The sequence below is a fragment of the Dermacentor andersoni genome, chromosome 8, assembly GCF_023375885.2.
Source record: "Dermacentor andersoni chromosome 8, qqDerAnde1_hic_scaffold, whole genome shotgun sequence".
In the NCBI taxonomy this organism is placed as follows: Eukaryota; Metazoa; Arthropoda; class Arachnida; order Ixodida; family Ixodidae; genus Dermacentor; species Dermacentor andersoni.
Window position 1 is genome coordinate 37,134,347 of NC_092821.1, and position 22,433 is coordinate 37,156,779.

Here is a 22,433-nt window from a genome sequence, read left to right on the forward strand (position 1 = left end):
TGACTTCTGTGTTGAAGCGAGCACGTTGACGCCATTCCTCAAGTCTCGAGGCAAACTGTTCGGGTATACTGGTCAAAGTGTTAGTTGGGGCATTGAAGAAAGCGGCGTCGATGGTGAATCTCGGTGAATGGCCGTAAACTATGTTGAAAGGTGAGTACCCCGTAGTTCGCTGGATAGCGGTGTTGTGAGCAAAAGTCACCAAAGGTAAAAGTTTTTTCCAGTTGTCTTGGTTTGGCCCGTTATACATTGAGATCATATCTGTTAGTGTGCGATGAAATCGGTCGGTTAAGCCATTTATTTGTGAGTGATATGCGGATGTCGTCTTATGAACAGTGCCACAAGCTCCGAGTACTTCTGCGATCATTGTTAACAACAAAGTCTTGTCGCGGTCCCTTAACAGCACACGAGGTGCACCATGACGCAGCACAATGGCATCGAGCAAGAAGAAGGCAACGTTGGAGGCCGAACTATATCGCAGAGGAGCGGTCACTGCGTAACGTTTGAGCTGATCAACAGCTGTCACGATCCATCGATGACCTGCCGGCGTTATGGGCAAAGGGCCGACTAGGTCTATCCCAACGATGGCAAACGGTGTCTCGGGACATGGGATGAGCTGTAAATGTCCAGCAGGAGGCGAAGTTGGTCGTTCCCGCCGTTGACACCAGACGCAAGAATCGACGTACTTGACCACAAAGGTAGACATGCCTGGCCAAAAGAAACAGCTCCTAACGCGGTGGTATGTTTTGTGGAAGCCCAAATGGCCAGCAGATGGATCGTCGTGAAAGGCTTCAAGGACTTCTGTGCGCATCGAATGTGGAAGAATAGGTATCCAGCGGTGTCCATCACAGTTATAAATGTAGCAGTACAGCACAGCACATCGTTGTCAAGCTTAAATAGTCGCAGTTGTCGATGTAATCTGGCATTTGGTGCAGAAGTTGTTCCGCAGAGGCGTTGGATAATGCTGTTGCAGTAGGAGTCGGAACGCTGACACGAGGCGAGCTGAGTGACGCGATTGGAAGATAACGTGTCAGTAACCGCTAGAGGTAATAACGTGAGTGGCGACTTAGTCTCATCATCAAGTAGCGAGCAATGGAGAGTTGTACTCGAGCATAGTAGTGGCAGCGGGCAGCGAGAAAGAGCGTCGGCATCTTGAAGCTTTCTTTCAGATTTGAGACAACGTCAAAATCGTACTCTTGTAAGCGGACCACCCAGCGACCAAGGCGCCCAGACAAATTTTTGATTGAGGACAACCAGCATAAGGCGTTGTGGTCGGTCATGACCATGAAGTGGCATCCGTAAAGATATGGTCGAAATTTTTGGATCGCCCAATCTACTGCGAGACATTCCTGTTCTGTGATCGAGTAGTTCTTTTCGGCAGCCGTTAGTGCGCGACTGGCATAGGCAACTCCTTCTCCTGAGGTGGTATCACGCTGTAGAAGGACAGCACCGATCACATGGCCACTAGCTTCGGTGTGCAAACAAGTTGATGCGTTCTCATCGAAGTGACAGAAGACAGGGTCGGTGGTTATTGCTTGCTTGAGGGCTTGAAAAGAAAGTTCGCAGTCCTCTGTCCAAGGGAAAGCAGTGCCCGACGCGAGCAACTTGTGCAGCGGCGACGCCACGGCAGCAAAATGACTGATGAAGCGGCTGAAGTAGGATGCCAGGCCCAAAAAACTTTGTAATTGTTTTTGATTTTCAGGGCAAGGGCAGGAGAAGACACGACGCGGGGAGTAATCCACGGGATAGAAGCACACACCCCTTCCGACGTGCTGCGATCGAACCTACGTATCCGAACGCAAGGACTGGAGTTGATCGACGCAAGAATGATGGGCGACTCACAAAGTGCTTTGCTCACCTTCTACGGCAGCCGACTGCCAAGGTGTGTTTATTACTTCGGGGGGGGGGGGGGGGCAGAAACTCTGCACACCCTACCGAAATGCGGCACAATTCTGCCGTATCTGTGGCACCGTGGGTCACCGCACCGACGTATGTCCACAGCCCGACGTACAGGGGTGCCGCTCATGCGGGGTGCGGGAGCCTGCCGATGGACACACGTGCACCCACAAATGCGCCATTTGTGGGAAGGATCACCCAACGGATGACCGCAGATGTCCCAAAAGACTAAACCCAGTCAGGCAGATACCAAGACCACGGCCAAAGAAACCAACGAAGACCCAGACACTGTGGTTCGCCACCGAAGGCGAGGACTCCAAGCTGGAGCTAGTTCCGGCGATTGCTCATCGCAGCCGCTCCAGAACCCGTTCGCCGTCGCTGAGCCGATCTTCTTCCGGTCAGCCGGGCCACAGAAGACGGTCGGCATCCCGACCCAAGGTGCCTCAGCAGCAACATCAGGCAAAAAAGAAGGAGGCCCCAAGAAGCAAGTCACCAGGGATCGTACTGGCATATACAGCACCCGTCAAAATAATCAGGTGAGACGGGCGCAAGTCGCATCTCCCACTGCCAATGCTAAGAATACACCTACACCAATCACACAAACCGCAGAGTACCATAAAATAGTAGAAGAAAACAAAATACTTCGAAACAATTTAGCCGAGCTACGAGCCGAGTTTGAAGCTTTTAAGCGTATGGCAAACAACAGCACATCGCAGCAACCCATAGAAATTGCGGACCACACTTCCAAATCACCACCGCAGACATCACCGCAACAAAGTACCGCTTCCAGCCCTCAAACGGTAACGCTGGAACAGTTAGCACAAAACATGCAACTGATGTTCGCAGAGCTACACAAACTCAAGCGAATGGTAGAGGATGTGCAAACAAAAGCCGCAGCCGTCCCCCGAAAGAGCGTCAGTCAAAATCCGCGAGCTGCTACCAGGACACCGCAATCTATAGAGCACACTGATAGTAACAGTAATATCCATGGATAATATGGCAAACAACACAAAGAGCGGACACATTGAAATCTGCCAATGGAATTGCTGCACTCTACGCACTAAATTCGATAATTTCACGCACTGCATAGAATCGACGCCAATCCCTCCCGACGTTATCTGTATTCAGGAAATAGGGAAACAAAATCAAAAACTCAAAGGATACGATTTATGCTCAGCCAGATTACCCCCAAGTAGCCACCTTTTCTAAGGATGTCGCGATGAGCCTAAGTTATTTTTTGGGGGAACCTATTCAGCACCAGATAATCACGATTTGGCTGCAGAAAACGGGCAAACCTGAAACAATTATTGTCAACGTTTATAGTTCTCCCAGAGAAAAACAGGCGGATTTCGAAAACGTGTTGGCCACAGCAGTGCGACTCGCTCAAGGTAGGGACAAATTAATACTGTTGGCGACTTTAACGCACAACACTCAAACTGGGGCTACAGTAGAGACAATCCCAAGGCAATCTTATTAGCAGACGTCGTAGTGCGCTACGGACTTTTCCAGCTAACTCAACCGGATCTCCCAACGCGAATCAGGAACAGCGTGTCCAAGGACACTTTCCCCGACCTCACGTTCACCAACAACGAAAGTGAGACGCGATGGACGAACCTAGGTGAAAACCTAGGAAGCGATCACTATATCTTAAGCATATCGGTTAATGCAGCCAGGATTCGAAGAACTATTGGCAAGGCAAGGCTATGCGACTGGACCAAATTTCGTGAAAAACAAAACAATCGTAAGCATAACAGACGTAGGTGAATGGGCCGAGCGGATCAGAGTTATTCACTCTGGGGTCACAAAAACAATTGAATGACAACGGAGGCTCCAGCCGTGGATCGTCACCTCTTGCATCTCTGGGAAGCCCGGAGAGGCCTCACTGTTACATCGTAGGTCGGACACTGCGCTTGACGCAGGCGAGGCAGACACACGCTGCCAAGCTGGAAGGATGGGCGTTTATTTGCAGTGCACGTCGGAATTTAAAGACAGGTTAAGGAAGGAGGGGAAGGGAAACGAAGTAAGAAAACAGAAGATAGGCAACCAGATTGGCACGTGTAGCTGTAGATTTCAACTGAGAAATGATAAGAACACTGCAGTTATAACATTTCTCCATCAATAATACTGAAGACGCTGCACAGGTCTGCGCTCTCGTGTTGAGCGTCGGAGTTCCGTGGCCACTGTAGGTTCACCATTTCTCTCTAGTGAGTCCAGGGATTGGGGTGATGACTGACGCTGTGGTGGTGATGTTTCACGAGTTTCGGCTTTTGCCTTTGGCTTTGCTCCGAAAGTTTCTTCCGGAGTTCTCGAGATGGACGAGCTTTCACTTTCCTTGTGGCCTTGAGTAGCCGTTGGGTCTTCTTTCCTTGTGTGAACTTGATCAACGTGTCGCCGAACGAGGCCCTCAGGCGTTTCCACTGTCACCATCCTAGCTCCGTCTGCTGGCTTTACCGTGCTCGTTTTCCACTAATCACCTTCACCAAAGTTATGGACGTAAACATTTGTGTCTGGTGCAAGAGTCCAGTCATCCGATGTTCCTGTTATTCCTGCAACCAAAGGAGGAAGACATGTGTCGAGGCGGGACCGGATTTGGTAGCCAAGAAGAAGTTCCGAAGGAGATTTGCCCGATGCAAGGGGTGTTCTCCGGTAGTTGAAAAGTAGTCTGCAAAGGCAATCTTCTAATCATCCCTGGTTCATCTTCTTCAGCCCATCTTTGACAGTTCGGACGGCTCTCTCTGCTAGGCCATTCGACTGTGGATGAAACGCAGCCGTGCACAGGTGGGTTATGTTATTGTTGTTCGCAAAATCAGTAAATTCTTGGCTAGTGAACTGCATCCCATTACCTGAAACAATGGTGCGAGGAATGCCGAACCTGCTAAAGAGGCTGCGCAGGCAAGTAATAGTCGAAGATGTGGTCGCCTGTTTCATTGGTACGGCCTCAATCCATTTGCTGCGAGCATCTACGACAACAAGGATCATGTTTCCTTTGATAGGTCCCGCGAAATCTAGATGGACTCTCGACCAGTTCTCCTGGCAGGACGGCCAGTTAAGCGGCGGAGCAGATGCCGGCATTGGTCGATTTTGAATGCAGCTTGTGCACCCCGCTAACAGTTGTTCTATGTCGTGGTCTATTACTGCCCACCAAAAAGCTGACCGAGCGATTAATTTCATCGCCGATGATCCTTGATGTGTCTCGTGCAACATGTGCAACATTCTATGTTGCGCGTTAGCTGGAATTGCAACTACGGCCCCAATACAGCAAACAGTGGGCCAATGACAGTTCCAGTTTGCGGTCGTAAAAGGGGAGTAAGCTTCGTTCTAATGCTTTAGAGCTTGGAGGCCACCCGTCTCTTGTGTACTGCACGACCTTTGAAAGTACTGCGTCACCTGCCGTCAGCGCCTGCAGTTCTTCAACCGAGACCGGCCCCTCCTGGACACATACGAGTGTCAGAACGTAGTCAGTTAGCTCCCCTGCCATGGTTGGCTCCAAAGTGTCTTGTGGCAACCTACCAAGTGCGTCCTAGTTCAGGAGCTGCTTGCCTGGCGAATACTGTAACTTGTAGCGAAATCATCCCAAATACAGCGCCCAGCGCTGTATGCGAGCAGCAGCCAGAGGCGGAGTGGGCCGATCCGGTCTCAGCAGGCCCAGGAGCGGCTGGTGATCTGTGACCAGGATGAATTCTCGGCCTAGAAGATAATCACGAAACTTCATTACTCCAAATACGAGGGCCAGTGCTTCACGTTCAAGTTGCGAATAATTTTTTTTCTGCTTTCGACAATGTCCTTGAACGAAATCCGATAGGCTTGTTGACGTTCCCTTTCTTGTGAGAAAGCACTGCGCCGATACCTTTTTGCGATGCGTCGCACTCTAGTTTAAGCGGTTGTGAAGGGTCGAAGTGAACCAACACACCTGCTTGCTGCAAACAGCGCTTTGCTTTATCGAACGCCGTTTGTTGCTCTTGTTCCCAGAGCCAATGTCTGTTCTTTTCCAGCAGCCGATACAGTGGAGCGAGCAGAGACGATATGTTCGGCAAAAATTTTGCATAGAAAGTGATCATGCTAAGAAAAGAACGACGCTCAGCTACATTTTTCGGGCTAGGGGCTTCTGTGATAGCTTCGACATTCTTTTCTATTGGGTGCAACCCTTGCTGATCCATTCGATGGCCGAGATATGTAACAGACGCTTGCCGAAATTTCAATTGTCGAGGCGCAATTTAACACAATTCTCGCGGAAACGCTGTAGAACGGCTTTTAGTACGTCATCACTTCCTGCTCTTTCGGACACCAAGACATCGTCCAGATAAGCTTGCGCGCCTGATAAGCCCTGTAGAACTGTTTCCATTCTGCGTTGAAAAATGGCTGGCGCAGAGGCAATGCCGAAAGGTAATCTGTTGTAGCAGAAAAGACCTTTATGCGTGTTATTCACGCATAACTGGCGCGATGCCTCATAGAGAGGGACTTGGTTATATGCGTCACGTAAATCTAGTGTGCTGAAATGTTTTCCACCGCTTAAGGACGCGAACATGTCATTGATTACTGGCAATGGGTACTGCTCCAGCTCACATGCCGAATTTAAAGTAACTTTGAAGTCGCCACAAATTCTAACGGTGCCGTCCTTCTCAAGAACGGGTACAATGGGCGTAGCCCACTAGGAATGCGGCACAGGTGACAAGACACCTAATGCCACGAGCCTATCAAGCTCTTCAGATACCTTGTCGCGTACAGCGAAGAGAATAGATCGCGCCTTACAGAACTTGGGCGTGGCTCCCTTCTTCAGCTGTAGGTGTGCCGCGGGTCCTTTGATGAGGCCCAGATGCGAGCTGAAAACATCTGGAAACTCGGCAAACACGTCAGCAGTGACTTGCGTGGGGGTAGACAGCTGTGTGGTCAGTGGCTTGGCTGAGAGACTGAGGACGGGGGAGCCTGCGTCGCTCAGGAGGGAAATTAGGTCTCGACCACATAAGCTTGGACCGGGGCAATCTAGCACCACCAATGTGCATTCCACAGTTGTACTGTCGTACGACACGGGCAAGAGGAGCTCTCCAAAAACTGGCAATTTTCCGAGGTAGCATGATAACTGCGTGCGCGAAGGCCGTAGCGAAGGCCAAGTGTTTTCGTGCTGCTCAAATAGCTGTCGGGACACGACGCAGACCGGGGAACCCGTATCGATAATCATTGATACGTCCACACCTCCCCATGTGAAGGTGCATCGCATTGGGGCTTTCACATTGACCTCCCACGTCGATTTTAACGTCCAAAGGTGCACGCTATCCTCTACGTCTTCATCTGTCTCCCCTTCCTTAACAGCCAGTACTCTGCCACGAAATCCTCGGGCTCCTTCTCGAGTTCGAGATCTTGCGCTTTCTTCGTTCCGGCATTTTACTGCTAGGTGACCACGTCGACCGCAGTGATAACGAGTATTACTCCAACGGCAGGCATTAGTGTTGTGCTTTATGCTGCCACAACGCCCACATTCGGCCAGTACCTCTTTCGTTGACGTTGACTGCGCCTTAATTTTAAGCACCGCCGACGTGTCTGCGGCCATTTTACTGGCATCCTTATCTGCAGGTTCAGCCGACAGTGCCATCGCTTCAGCTTCCTCTACGGACAGATCTTTCTTTGTCAGGAGTTGTTTCTGCAGTGCACTCGATCTTATGCCGCACACAATTCTATCCCGTAGCATTCGGTCGAGCATGGTACCAAAATTGCAGTTGTCCGCAATTCGACGAATTTCAGTAATGAATTCTTGAACAGACTCACCGTCAGGCTGGCAGCGGTTGAAGAAGCGGAAGCTTTCGTTAATCTCATGGCGCTTGGGATCCAAAAACTCGTCCAAGACTTTCACGACGTCTTCGTACTCCAAAGAATTCGGCTTCTTCGGCGCTACTCGTCGTGCTAATATTTGAACGGTGCGCGTGCTTAAAGCTGCCACCAAAAGCGCCCGTTTCTTTGCCGACTCCTTCACGCCCGTTGCCTCAAAGTATGCCTCTGCCTTGATAACATAGGCCTTCCAGTTGTCTCTTTTGTCGTCGAAGTCGGGCAGTTGCTGGTGTGCCATCGTCGAGTCGTCGCCCCGTCGCGTAGCTGCCGTCCTGTGCTTCAAGGTTTTGCCAGGGGTTTTGCTTTCCGTTTCTCGTCGCCACTGTTGCATCGTAGGTCGGACACTGCGCTTGACGCAGGCGAGGCAGACACACGCTGACAAGCTGGAAGAATGGGCGTTTATTTGCAGTGCACGTCGGAATATAAAGACAGGTTAAGGAAGGAGGGGAAGGGAAACGAAGTAAGAAAATAGAAGATAGGCAACCAGATTGGCACGTGTAGCTGTAGACTTCAACTGAGAAATGAAAAGAACACTGCAGTTATAACACTCACAAAAAGATGGAAAAGGCAGAAGCTTAATCGCAAACTCAGGATACGGATAGCTCAGCTAGCGCAGGAAGCTAACGAATACGCACAAAAGTTAAGCGACAGCAATTGGCGTCCGTTCAGCGACTCGCTTCGGGGCACGTTGACTACAAAGAAAACATGGCACATTCTTCGAAGTATTATTGACCCGGGAGGAACAAAAACAGTCGTGGATCGCTCACTAAAGCTGCTTGAAAACGGGTTTGAATGTCGGGAAGTTGACTTGATAGACAAAATTAAACAGATATACGTAGGAACTGTTCCGCCCGGGCAATCCACCAAACCCGTTTACGAAGGTCAGGACCAACCGGAACTGGACGCCCCCATAACCTTTGAAGAGGTTTATGCAGCGGCACACTCCTTCAAGAAAAACACGACCCCAGGGGTAGATCAGGTCACGAACGCAATGATTCGCAATCTAAGTGAAGACACGCTAAAGAGCTTGACCAAATTCTTTACCAACACGGTCTGGACAGAGGACGCCGTTTTTCCAAAAGAATGGAAGGAAGCAAAAATTATTCTCTTTCCTAAACCAGGTAAGCCTCGTAACATCAACAACCTTCGACCCATCTCTCTAACGTCGTGCGCGGGGAAACTCTTTGAAAAGGTTGTGCAGGTCCGGCTCTCGAACCACATAGAGCTAAACAACATGTTCCCCTCCAACATGTTCAATTTCCGACGCCACGTGTCGGCGCAGGACGTTTTTCTGCTACTAAAGCACGAGGTCCTGCACCCCAACAGAGGGTCGGACGATAAATTTGTACTGGCATTGGACATCGAAAAGGCCTTCGACAGCATCTCCCCCCCCCCCCACGCTATTCTGGAGGGACTGGAAGCGGTGAACTGCGGAACGCGAATTTATAACTACGTACTCTCATTCCTCAGCGACCGCACGGCCACAATCGGATTAGGCTCCACGAGGTTCGATACCTTCAACTGTCCCGACAGAGGTACCCCTCAGGGAGCTATACTCTCTCCACTGCTATTTATTGAAGGGATGAGAAAGTTAGCCCTGGAGCTAGATAAACACCCGAATCTCGGCTGTGCGATATATGCCGATGACCTCACGTTCTGGGCTCACCAGGGGTCCTACGGGGCAAGGAACTCTTCAAAAGGCCATAGACGAAGTCGTGGACTACGCGAGGGCGGCGGACATGGCATGCGCACCCGAAAAATCGGAATTCATTCGGGTGCGTGCGAAATACGCAAGAAAGAAGGACTGCGTGCCGCTCACACTGAGTCTCGATGGGGCGCCAATTCGTGAAGTGAAACCACTCAGAATATTGGGGATGTGGATACAACAGAACGCTGGAACATCCCACACCCTTCAAAAACTAAAGACGGTCACAGGAAACGTGGCCAGAATGATACGGAGAGTGGCAAGAATCAGAGACGGCCTAACTGAGGGAGAGAGACCATCAGCCTGGTTCACGCATTCGTAATTAGCCGAATCACATACGCCCTTCCGTATCAGGCCTTGACAAACCAAGAAAATATACAGGCAAACACAATAATAAGAAAAGCCTTCAAAGCCGCCCTTGGTCTTCCCGAATGCGCTAGCACAGTGAGAGTCGAGGGACTGGGCCTGCACAATACTTTTGACGAGTACGCAGTCGCGACGTTATATGCTCAGAAAGAATGACCTGGTTCTTCAACTCAGGGCAGGGAAGTATTGGCGAGGTTAGGCTTTGCCTTGAGGAAACAGTACAGATAGACCGCAACGTTCGATCGCACATCGCGGTGGCCCCAATTCCCAAAAACATGCACCGCAAGTACCATGCCGGACGACGCAGAGCAAGGGTAAAGACTCTTCACAAACGTTTTGGCGTGGGACCGGGGACCGTGTATTATACGGATGCCAGTCGAGCAAGCTCAGACACATTTACCATAGCCTCTACATGCAACAACAACATAACAATGGCATCCTTCGAAACCGCCTCGGCATGCGTGGCAGGGGCTGCAGCCCCAGCCTTGGCCATTCAGGACGCGGAGCGCCAAACCAAATTGGCTGTCATATTATCTGACTCACAAGCGGCTTGCCGCCTGTTTCTAAATGGAACGGCACCCAAATCAATAATCAAAATTTTAGTCACTAGACTAGAGGGGCCCCACACTATCGTATGGTGTCCGGCACACGAGCGACTGGAAGAAAACGCGAGGGCAGACCGTATTGCTCGAGGATTAAACGTCCGAGCAACGCCATGGCTTAGCCACGACCTTCCACCGAATTCTCGTGACATCCTCCTACAGCAAAGGCAGGAGCGGAGACGTTTTGGACATCCTCACTCCGATTCAAACAGCCAACAGGAGAGGGACTGGCGTCGTATTCAGACGAACACATACCCCAACCTGCACAACCTACACAGAATACACCCCGCGAGGTTCACTGACGAGTGCCCGTGGTGCACAGACACACCCACACTAAAAAAACACATCACATGGGAGTGCCCCAGGAGGCCTCCGCACATAGACAGCCCCATATTACACCAACATCCACTAATGAGGAATAGGCAGTGGGAGGCACGGCTTGCGGACGAGGGTCGGGAGAGCCAGTTGGCTCTTCTGGACCATCGTGCCTTTTTTTATTTGTATTAAATAAAGTTTTTACTCACTCACTCAGGGCGAGGGAAGCGAAGCACGGCAGCAACCTTTTCGGGATCTGGTCGAACGCCATCTTTGCTGATGAGGTGGCCCAACACTTTGATGTTCTTTGTGGCAAAATGGCATTACTTTGTGTTGAGTTGGAGTCCAGCGTTGGAAATGCGTGTGGAAACTTCGTCGAAACACTCAAGGTGCTGACGAAAAATTGAAGAAAAAAATAACTATATCATCTAATTAGCACAGACAGTCTTCCACTTAAGGCCACGTAAAACTGTTTCGATCATGCATTCAAATGTTGCAGGAGCATTGCATAAACCGAAGGGCATGACGTGGATTTCGTAAAGTCCGCCTGGGGTTGCAAAAGCTGTGTTGTCCTTGTCCGCTTCGTGCATGGGGATTTGCCAGTATTTGGATCGGAGGTCTAGACTAGAGAAATATTCTGCACCCTGGAGGGAGTCAGTAGCATCGTCGATTCTTGGCATCGGGTGTACGTCCTTGCGCGTGATCTGATTAAGGGCTCGATAATCGACGCAAAATCGTACAGAGCCGTCTTTCTTGCGAACCAGCACAACAGGAGACGACCAAGAACTGGACGATGGCCGAATGATGTCTCTTTTGAGCATCTCATCAACGTTATCCGAAATGATTTTCCGTTCTGCGGAAGACACGCGATACGGGCGTCGTCGTATAATAAAACTGCCTTCGGTTTCAATGCGATGTACTGCGACAGAAGTGCGCCCTAGAATCTTGGAGTGAACGTCAAATAAGGCGCTGTGCTTTTGCAGGAGTGCCAAAAGGTTGTCTTTCTGCGCAGTGGTCAGATCGGGATTTATCGCGGCCGTTAAAGCAGCGGAAGCAGTATGATAATCAGTTGTGGTAGACAAAGGTGGTGATTCGGTGTGAAGTGGTACCAGCGAAAGAGGTTCGGTGTCAGTAGAGCATGTGACGGTAGTGCCGTGGGAGAGCACAACTGGCGAAGAAGTAGGGTTGCGAACAGCGACTTACGCTCTACCGTCCTGAAACCGCACCAGGCTAGGAGTAAGGCTAAGCCCACCAGAAATGCAGTGACCGCTCGGTGCAAGGAACACATCACCATTAAGAATAGTGTCGGAAGTCAGTGTGAGGATATGCGCATTGCCCGCGGAAATGAAACAGTCGGTAGACGTGACGAAACGTAGGCTATGAGCATCGACATCGGACGAAGATTCAGTGTCCGTCATATGAATAGTTCGCTGACGGCCCGAGATGAAAGCTGAGGCGGAGGACAGGAAGTCCCATCCCAAAGTCATCGTGTAGGTACACGAAGACAGCACGACGAACTGAATGTGGTGAAGGATGCCATCAATGAAAACGCGCGCAGTGCAAACACCGGAGGGCTGAACAAGAACTGCATTAGCACAACGAAGGGGAGGGCCATTATACGGTGTCTTCACTTTTCGCAATCGACAACACAAGTCAGTACTAATAACGGAAAGCGATGCACCTGTGTCAATCAAGGCTTCGATTTGGACACCTTCAACACACACCAAAAGTACATTTGACGGGCGCTCCGGAGGAGTTTCACGTTGTCCAAAGGATGCAGCTTTCCCTCCTGAAGCTGCACCATTTAGTTTTCGGGGCGGTAATCGGAGGACGAAGTAGCCGGTCGTAGAGGGGACGGGAAGCGCCGCATCGGTGATGGAGAGTGATGACGCGGGAAACGGAATGAACCCGCAGTGTTGAAGTCCTGTGGAGATGGGGAACGTCGCGGGTAATAATCCTAGTCAGAACACCGACGTCGTGGTACAGGGCCGGAAAACTCATCCCTTTCAAACCCGTCATAGCCATGTCTTTCATCTTGCTGATGGCGTCGGCAAAACCTTGAAATGTGGCCACAGATGCCGCAGTAGTAACAAACCGGTTGAGGTGGGCTCCATGCATTGTAAGACGGAACAGGTGGTGGTCTTGTAGAGATGGGATTCTGGGATTCATCTCCGGTGCCGGTGCCCGTTGCGGGGGCTGCTGGGAGCGTGGCACTATAGGGACAACCTGAGCGTAAGTTGGCGTAAGGATAGGGTGCGGGCTCGGGACTTGCGGGCAGGTCACGGCAGCTATCTCTTCCCTCACGATATGGCGTAGGCCGCAACCAGGAGGCGTCAGATGGATCTCAGGAGGGTTTGACGAAGCTTGGGCGTGTAGTTCCTCACGCATGATGGAGCGAATCAAGGCACGTAGCTCACTGTCGTTGGACGCCTTGAAATCACATGTGTCAAGGGTGTAAGCGGAGCATATGAAGCTCATCGAGACGTTGACACGTACTGATGATGTCTGCGACAGTAGTGGGATTCAGCACTACAAGAGCATTGAGTGCCGCAGCCCCAATACCATTGAGCAGGTGGTGTACACGGTCACTCTCTGCCATCGAGGTATTCACGCGACGGCAGAGGGCGAGGTTGTCCTCGATGTACGAAGTGTAAGACTCGCCCGAGTGCTGAACATGCTCAGCAAGCTTCTGGCGATATCGAAGCGGACAGACGAGTTCGCGAAAATCTGGCCGTAGATGGTGTTCAAAGGTGCTCCAGTTGACGAAATCAAGCTCATGATTATAAAACAAAGTTTTCGCAACGCTGGTTAGGTAGAAGCCGGCGTGAGCAAGTTTTGCTGATTCGTTCCATGGGTAAAGTCACTCACGCGCTCGTATAGCTCCAACCAGACTTCAACGTTGTCACCGGGAAGCCCAGAAAACACCGGTGGATCCTTCTGAGGAGTGGTGACTGTCAAAGAAGGGGTTCCCGCATGAGTAGGCAAGGTGGATGTCGTGCTCTTGGTCTGTTGGTCTTGGGACATGGTTGAGTGCAGGTGGTAGAGGCGGCGACCCGAGCGGAGCTCCAGGGGTGTAGCTTAGGTAAAGCTGGAGAGAGACCGGGACCGAGAGGGCGAAGGAACGGGGCAGCACACTTTACCACTTGTGAGACGAGGTTTAGGCAGCCAGCCTCTTTATTCTCTCGAGTGAGAGCCCCACCACCTGGCCCCAAAACGGTGATGATGAGTATGTACAGGTGAGAATATGAAGCGTATGAATAATGCTCGCAATATGTATATTGTAACGAAGAAGAGTAGCCTGCCGGCGCCAGAGCACCATCGCTACCAGCATGAGCTCATGGTTGCTGTCCTTCGCCGAACGCTTGTGACTGCTACCCGTTCGCGCCCGTTGCTAATAAATCTCTTAGCAAGTGGTGGACGTGCTGGGTTTCGACCACCCTGGAACTTCGGAGTCGCACTCTACACCCCATCATGCCCGACGAAGCACGCACTCCTCCAGCTCCTCAACGGGGCCGGCCACCTTGGTTTGTGCCGGTGCCTTACGTCAGCGATATCCCCCTATCTTCTCCAGCACAGACGACAAAGACGTTCAAGATTGGATCGCGTCTTATGAGCGAATGAGTTCCCATAACCAGTGGGACGATGTTACCAAGTTAAGAAACGTCGCATTCTATCTTACGGACGTTGCGAAACTATGGTTTCTAAACAATGAAGCCGGCCTCATTTCGTTGTTGGTCTTCAAGACCAACTTTACCCAAGTTTTCGGTCGCCCAGCAGTAAGAAAGCTTCGTGCAGAACAACGTTTGCGCACACGATCCCAAGACGCCGGAGAGAACTTCACGAGCTACATTGAGGACATTGTCGACCTTTGGAAACGGGTGAATGCATCGATGTCAGAGGAGGAGAAGATCAAACATATAATGAAGAGTATTCAGGACGACGCGTTTCAAAAGTTATTATCGAAGAGTCCTCACACTGTCGCTGAAGTGAGAGAATTGTGCCAGAGTGTTGCGACGAGTTGCGCAGGAAACGGCTTCGCACCCGCCCGCCGAGTCTCTTTCAAGCCTTGGAGTCGACGACAACCATGCTGCTCTGTTCGTAAAAATGTAGGAATTCGTTCGCGCAGAGGTCGCCCGCCAGCTATCTTTGATATCTTCTGTCCAGGAACCACCACCTGCTTTGCATCCTACGATCCGCGACTTCATTCAAGAGCAAGTATCTCAAGCCGTTCCTCCAGCCACTGAGCAGACACCAGTCACGGCACCTCTCACTTACGCTGAGGCAGTTTCCCGATCTCGTCCACAAACGCCCTTGCCGCCCTATATGCACCGACCACCGACATTTTTGCCGCCATCTATGGCCCTTCACGACCGAGGGCATTTTCCTTCTGTGCCGCTACCCGACCAACAGCATTTTCCGAATCCTCAATCACGACTCGGACCTTACCCCCCCCCCCCCCCAGTGGCGCACCTTTGATGACCGCCCAATATGTTTTGATCGCGGTGGTGCTGGTCATGTGGCGCGCCATTGTCGAACGTTGCATGTTTCCTCTTCAGAACATACGGCGAGCGCCACCTTTCCCCGCTCCGTTTTCCTCTTCGTCTTCCAGCCCTCCTGCTTGTTCCTTTTCCCCTGATCGCCCAACCGCCTCTACCCGCCGCTCACCATCTCCCCGTCGTCGCTCGCTTTCTCCGATGCGGCGCCGTCCCGTGTCCACGAGCACGAAAACTGATGGCCGCAGTTCCAGAGGCACGAACTGCGTCCACGTCGCAATGCCCAAGTCCTTGTCCCTCTCCAGCCAACGTAAAGTCTCTGTTGAAGGAAGCGCCGTCCTGGCACTTGTAGATACAGGAGCCGCCGTATCCGTAATTTCCGCCGAACTCTGCCGCACACTACGAAAGGTTTTGACCCCTTTCTCCGACTTCTCCCTTCGAACCGTGAAAGCTCAAAATATAACGCCCCTTGCTGCCTGTACTGCTCGCGTCTTCATTCAAGATCTACTGCATACCGTCGAATTCTTCGTGCTGCCCTCGTGGTCCCATGACATTATATTAGGCTGGGACTTCCTTGCAAATAATAACGCCGTTATTGACTGTTGTCACGCCGAACTCGAACTTTCTGCTCTTCCAGACCTTGAGACTATTGAAAATGGCCCTTCTAGTGTTAAACTGTTTGTGTCCGAAAACAATGCCGCCCCTTCACGCTTTTCCCTGCTGGTGCCTGTGCCGTGCGCCGCTATTTCTGATGGCACTGTTCTGTTTACGCCCTCCGAGGTGTTCATTCGCCGCCGATGTTCTCTGCTGCCCTTTGCTCTCCTTCCTCTTCGCAGTGGCGTCACGAAAATGGTCGTCGGAAATCCCACGGCCTGCCCTTTAGCTTTATTTCATGGTGAATCCGTAGGCCTTGTTCAACTGGTCCACACCTTTTGCATCTTTGACGCTCCTGCCGTTTCTACTTCTGTGGACCTTGGCGCACTTACTTGTGACCCTGCGGTTGATCAGTCACTCCTCGGCGCTTTCCACTGCTCGATCGACGATGGCACGTCGTCTTCAGAACGAAGCCAGCTTATTGCTCTCCTGCAGAGGTTCAGCGCTTCTTTCGACAGCAATGCATCCGGTTTGGGGCGCACACCGACCGTTTTGCACCAGATAGATACCGGCAGTTATGCACCTTTACGGCAGCGCCCTTACCGAGTATCCGCCTCTGAGCGCCGTGTCATTGACCACCTGGTTGCTGACATGCTGAAGCGTGGCGTTGTGCAGCCTTCCAACAGTCCCTGGGCATCACCGGTCGTCCTCGTTAAGAAAAAGGATGGCTCTATTCGATTCTGCGTCGACTACCGGCGTCTGAACAAGATAACGCGCAAGGACGTTTACCCGTCACCGCGCATCGACGACGCCCTCGACTGTTTGAAGCAGCTGAGTTCTTCTTTCGCTAGATTTACGTTCCGGATACTGGCAAGTATCTTTGGAACCATCTGATCGACCTAAAACAGCATTTGTAACACCTCACGAATTATACGAATTCATCGTATTGCCTTTCAGCCTGTGTAATGCTCCTGCCATGTTTGAGAGAATGATGGATAATATTTTACGTGGCCTCAAATGGAACACATGTTTATGCTACCTGGATGACGTACTTGTCTTTTCCGTTGATTTCCGAACACATCTCAGCCGTCTTGACCGAGTTCTGAAATGCCTCACTGACGCGGGGCTTCAACTTTAAAAAATGTCGTTTCGGCACCCGAAAGCTCACTATTCTTGGCCATGTTGCATCGCGAGACGGCGCCCTTCCGGATCCAGCCAAGCTCCATGCTGTCGCCGACTTTCCGCAACTAAAGAAGTTAAAGGAGCTTCAAAGTTTCCTTGGTTTATGCTCTTACTTCCGACGTTTCATTCGAAATTTCGCTTCCATAACTGCACCCCTGACAGCGCTTCTAAGTGGCGACAAAGAACTTTCCGCTTGGTCGCCCGCCTGGGATGACGCCTTCACGAAATTACGCCACCTGCTAACCTCGCCACCTGTCCTCCGCCACTTCGATCCTGCAGCCCCCACAGTGGTCCACACCGATGCCAGCGGCGTTGGACTTCGCGCCGTACTCGCGCGACGAAAAGTGGGGCTTGATGAATATGTTGTTGCCTACGCGAGCCGAACTCTGACAAAGGCCGACGCTAATTACTCTGTTGCAGAGAAAGAGTGTTTAGCCATTATTTGGGCCCTTGAAAAATTCCGTCCTTATTTTATGGTCACCCTTTCGATGTCTTCACTGACCATCACGCGCTTTGTTGGCTGTCTACCCTTAAGGACCCATCTGGCCGACTTGCTCGCTGGGCCCTTAAGCTACAGGAGTACGACATCCGCGTTCTCTACCGTTCCGGCCGCAAACACACGCACGCTGACGCTCTTTCTCGCGCACCGGTCTCCGCTGACTGCGGTTGCCTATCCACCCTTGAGCCCCAACTCACATCTCGTGCACTGCGCAACATGCCGTCGGAGCAGCGCAAGGATCCCTGGATCAGTGCTCTCATCAGCATCCTTTCTTATCCATCCACCTCTTCACCATCTCGCGCTCTTCGCCGCCAGGCTACCCACTTCTGCATTCGCGCCGCCTTCTTTATCGTCGTAATTACCTCTTTGACGGTCGCAAGTGGCTTCTCGTGATACCCCGCCATTTCCGTGACCTCATCTGCGACGCTTTCCACGCAGACCTTCAGTGCGCGCATGCCGGCCTCTTCAAGACCTATGCTCGACTACGCATCCGATTTTATTGGCGCGGCATGATTAACTACGTCAGAAAGTTCATTCACTCCGGTGCTCAGTTCGAACGTCGAAAACTACCTCCCGGACAAGTCTACCCGTCACAACCCCTTCCCTGCCCTAGTCGGCCCTTTCATCGTGTCGGTATAGACATATACGGACCGCTGCCTTCCACTCCAGCAGGCAACCGCTGGATTATTGTTGCAATGGACCACTTGACCCGCTATGCTGAAACAGCTGCTCTGCCGACTGCCATCGCCCGCGACGTTGCATCGTTTCTGTTACGACATTTCGTTCTTCGCCACGGTGCCCCTCGCGAACGTCTGAGCGATAGAGGCAGCGCCTTTCTTTCCGATGCTTTGAAGGCACTACTTGACGCATGCCGAATCGTCCAACGCACCAGTACAGCGTACCATCCGCAGACCAACGGCATGACCGAGCGCTTCAAACGTACTCTTGGCTATATGCTCTCGATGTACGTCGCCTCTGATCATTCAGACTGGGACCAAGTTCTCCCTTTCGTGACGTATCCGTACAATATTGCGGCCCAAGCAACGACTGGTTTTTCCCATTACTTTCTCCTATACGGACGAGAACTTTCTACTACACTCGATACCATTCCTTCATATACACCTGACGCGTCCGAAAGTACTCCGCTATCTGAAGCTGCTCGTCATGCCGAGGAATGCCGCCAGCTTGCCCGCTCTTTTTCCACCGAGGACCAGTGGCAGGAACAATCCCGTAAACCTGCGGATCGTTCTGCGCCAAATTTTTCGCCTAGCTCTCTCGTACGGCTTCGGGTACCTGCTACTAAACCAGGCCTCTCCTCAAAACTTGTCGCAAAATACCTAGGACCCTACCGCGTTCTGGAGCAAACGTCCTCCGTCAATTGCATCGTAGAGCCCCTCACGCCATAGACGGACCTACGCCATCGAGGCCGCGAACTTGTCCACATCTCTCGCATTAAGCCGTACTACGACCCAAAAGTAGTCCCTTCCCCTTAAGCCGCCAAAATGGCGCCTTTTTCTGCGGAGGGCGATTGTAACGAAGAGTAGCCTGCCTGCGCCACAGCAACATCGCTACCGGCATGAGCTCCTGGTTGCTGTCCTTCGCCGAACGCTTGTGACTGCTACCCGTTCTCGCCCGTTGCTAACAAATTTCTTAGCAATATACATATATATATACCAGAAAAAAAGCAGTTCTGGGTCCGGGTAAATATTCACAGTGAAGCAGACGCGCGTATGAAGTACGCGCGTCTGCTTCACTATATATATATATATATATATATATATATATATATATATATATATATATATATATGGGCATGTTCAGATAACAACGGTAATCGAGGTCCCATGACCATTTTTTGTTTTCAGTGAAATTGTTATATCTGACGGGCAAATGTGTCCACACAAAGGAATGAACCTTAGTTTTGCAAGAAACTTCGCAGTTTTCTCGGAAAAAAATCGCATGTCACAAGAGGTGGAGAACGTCGTTTTTGCCACTTCGCAAAATTGCAAGTTTGGAGCCTCACTGCATGCACAATAAATTTTTTCCACACATAAGTATTTTTTCGTTACTTTTTCGCAACATGTACTATACGAACAAATAACAAAAAAAGTTTTTCGCTGTGTCAATCTTCTATATAAAATATCGCAAACTTCGCTTCCAGAGCTATTCGGTGCAAAAAAGGCACTTTTCAGGGCGGCCTCAGGGCAAGATGCGTAAATATCTCCACACTTAACCTTTTTCTCAGTATTTTCCAGCTACTTTTACACACTTTAGGCAAGTTTTGTAGTTTTACACTTGACAGATATCTTTCAATATGGCCTCATATTTGGCCAAAGATAAAAAACGTCAAAAAAGTGACAACTCTGACTTCGATTAAAAAAAAAAACCATCGTCGAATTTCATTAAAATTTGCCTGAATAATCCTCAATAATCGTTATTTCTAAGGTACCAAAAAGGTGTTGCATTATATTGTTTTAAAGTATAAAAATGAATACAAAACTGAGTTCATGTTTTTGTTAACTAGAATTGCTTTTTACTGCCTCTTAGAAATAGTAACTCTCAGAAATTTGTTTTAGCACTCACTGAACTTGGTTACATTTTATTTACCACAATATCCGAATGATCCTCAATGTTTGTAGAGCTTCTACTCGCTTGTTAGCGGCGTTTTTGATGCGTCAAAATGGAAATAAATTCGCGATTTCACCTGATGTCTCAAGAACTGGTTGGCGGCGGTCAAACGTTTTTTGTATTGCCTTATTTATCATCCTAAGTTACATTGGTATGTAATCGATTCTTTAAAAATATTAGATCATTTATCGGTGCTTAGAAAAGTTTTTATATATAAAAATGAATATTAATGTGTTTCTGAAGCCGACGTGTCCGGACCTGCATCTGTTTACCTCTGTGTTCAATGGTTCTACAAAGCACTGTCAGGAGACGAAACGTCGTCTTCTGAGGGGGACAATTTATCTGCAAGGTTTTTAATCAGCAGGAGTTTTAATCGGGACACAATTTACAAATGGTATGCCGCTTTATCTGCAGATTGCAATTCAGAAAATCGTAACAAGAAATAAAGGGCAGCAGTTGACTTCGGTATGCGCATAGTATATTGTCCAGCCCGAAGCACAAACCAGATCACAGTCTCTTCCATTCCGAAGCAGCGGTGGAGGCCACGTAGGATGCGCTGCCTTCATTTGATTGAACGTACTTCCACATGGGGAGCGTCTGAACTCCAGGCACTTTCTTTGCCGTTTTCCATTCTTCCTTCTTCATTTCGCGAAAGTCTGCAAGCTCCCTCTGTGGGAGCTCCAGAATGGTGATGTTCTTTAGCGTTCCTTGAATTGCGTCCACGAACCCGCTGGCTGTTTGTATGGCCTCACTTGCAGGCTTCCGCAAGTTGTGGTGTGATGCTCGATGTTTCACAAGCCCACCAACGCCGTCGCAAGCAGTTTTGCCGTGTCCAGTGGCCGAAAACATCCATTTCGTCTCTTGACATTCACTGCGTTCTAGCTCATGAAACTGATATTTATTCTTGAAGTGAGCGGGAGCCCCGTCGCTCACATGTGTTACCTTAGTGTAGATTGACGCGTTGTCTTCGAGATGTGCTTTGATTTTCGACAGAGCCAAACATGCATGAGCTGAATCATGAGACATATCGTCGGAAATAACGGCGTAGTTCCGAGTCGATTTTCTTGACGTGACAACGCAGGTAAACACGGTGACCTGCTTCTTCTGCCAATGGTACGCTTGTACTGCGTCTGGAAGCACAACTGTCCAGTTTTCGGCGAAATCAAAATGCAATACAATTGCATCTCTCTCGCAGCTCTGTTTTTCTTCATGTATTGCTTTTGCTTGCACAGATTTGATATAGTTGTGGGGAATCCATTTCATGGTCATTCTTTGAAATTCTCTCATAAATTATGAATCGGTCAGAGTTTTTTAACTAGCTCACCGTATTCCCATGAAGCAATCAACACCTCGTCCTCGCTGCTCATATCAAAATTTTCCAAAGTGAAAATGTCATCTTGTGGACAGTGCTCACAATTCCTGAGGAAACATGACGCAGTAGGTTCCTGGCATACGCAGAGACTCTGCATATCATCGGGAGAAAGCGACCTTCCGGAGGCGTTCTGCAGTCCCACGAGGTACAACTGAAAGTTTGCACAGCACACGCAAACACACACTTGCCACTGTGGCGAGCATGTCACCCACTTAGGACGCAAGGATATGAATTTTGTGAGGCCAACCTGGGAGGCAGGGTGAGCTTGCTTGTAGAGGCGGAATGCTTCTCGCAAGGACTGCGTCATGAACCGTTTATGTACCCATTCCTTCTCTCCCTCCTTTTCGATTCTCACAACATCCTTTTTGTTCGGTGTCTGTCTAGAGCAATCGAGTTCATCCATGGTGTAATATTCTAAAACGGTGGTAATGTCTTCGTGTTGTAGCTTACATCTTGTATATCGCTCCTGTGTTGACCATACGCCTTCTTCATCCACCATCTCCTTCGATTTTTGAATAACGTACCTCGTTGCCTCTGGAATAACCTCCTGCACATATTTCACGGTTAGGTTGCGTGGTAGCAGCGTCAGCAGCTGGCAACGCTCTTGAAAGGACGTACGCCTATTGTAGGCAGCATGTAGGTTGTCTTCCCAGCTGCTGCATTGCGCACACTTTTCTTGTGACGCACGCGAAGTCTCTCGGATATTATATGCTGCCTGTATCCCTGATCGTATTTTCGTCACCATAGCTCTTGCCACCTCTCCCTGCTTTCGCTTTGCATAGGAAAGTCTGAGGCGTTTTTTAGAGCGGTCGGTGGCTTTAGGGGCGAGATTTCGGAAGTAAGGCTGACACTGGAGTTAAAATTTTCTGCGATTTCTTCTCCAGGGCCGAATTCTTCGAATGTTTCGGTTGACTTTGCCTGCATATTATCTATGTCTTCCTTGAACCGACGGTAAGAATTCTGA

General features: G+C 50.2%; 2 pseudogenes; both read right to left on the reverse strand.

Annotated features, from left to right (window-relative positions):
* Window positions 1-4,008: 4,008 nt before the first annotated feature.
* On the reverse strand, window positions 4,009-7,951 carry LOC126530965 (uncharacterized; annotated as a pseudogene).
* Window positions 7,952-20,434: 12,483 nt separating this feature from the next.
* LOC126530956 (uncharacterized) lies at window positions 20,435-21,606 on the reverse strand (annotated as a pseudogene).
* Between the last annotated feature and the right edge of the window lie 827 nt (window positions 21,607-22,433).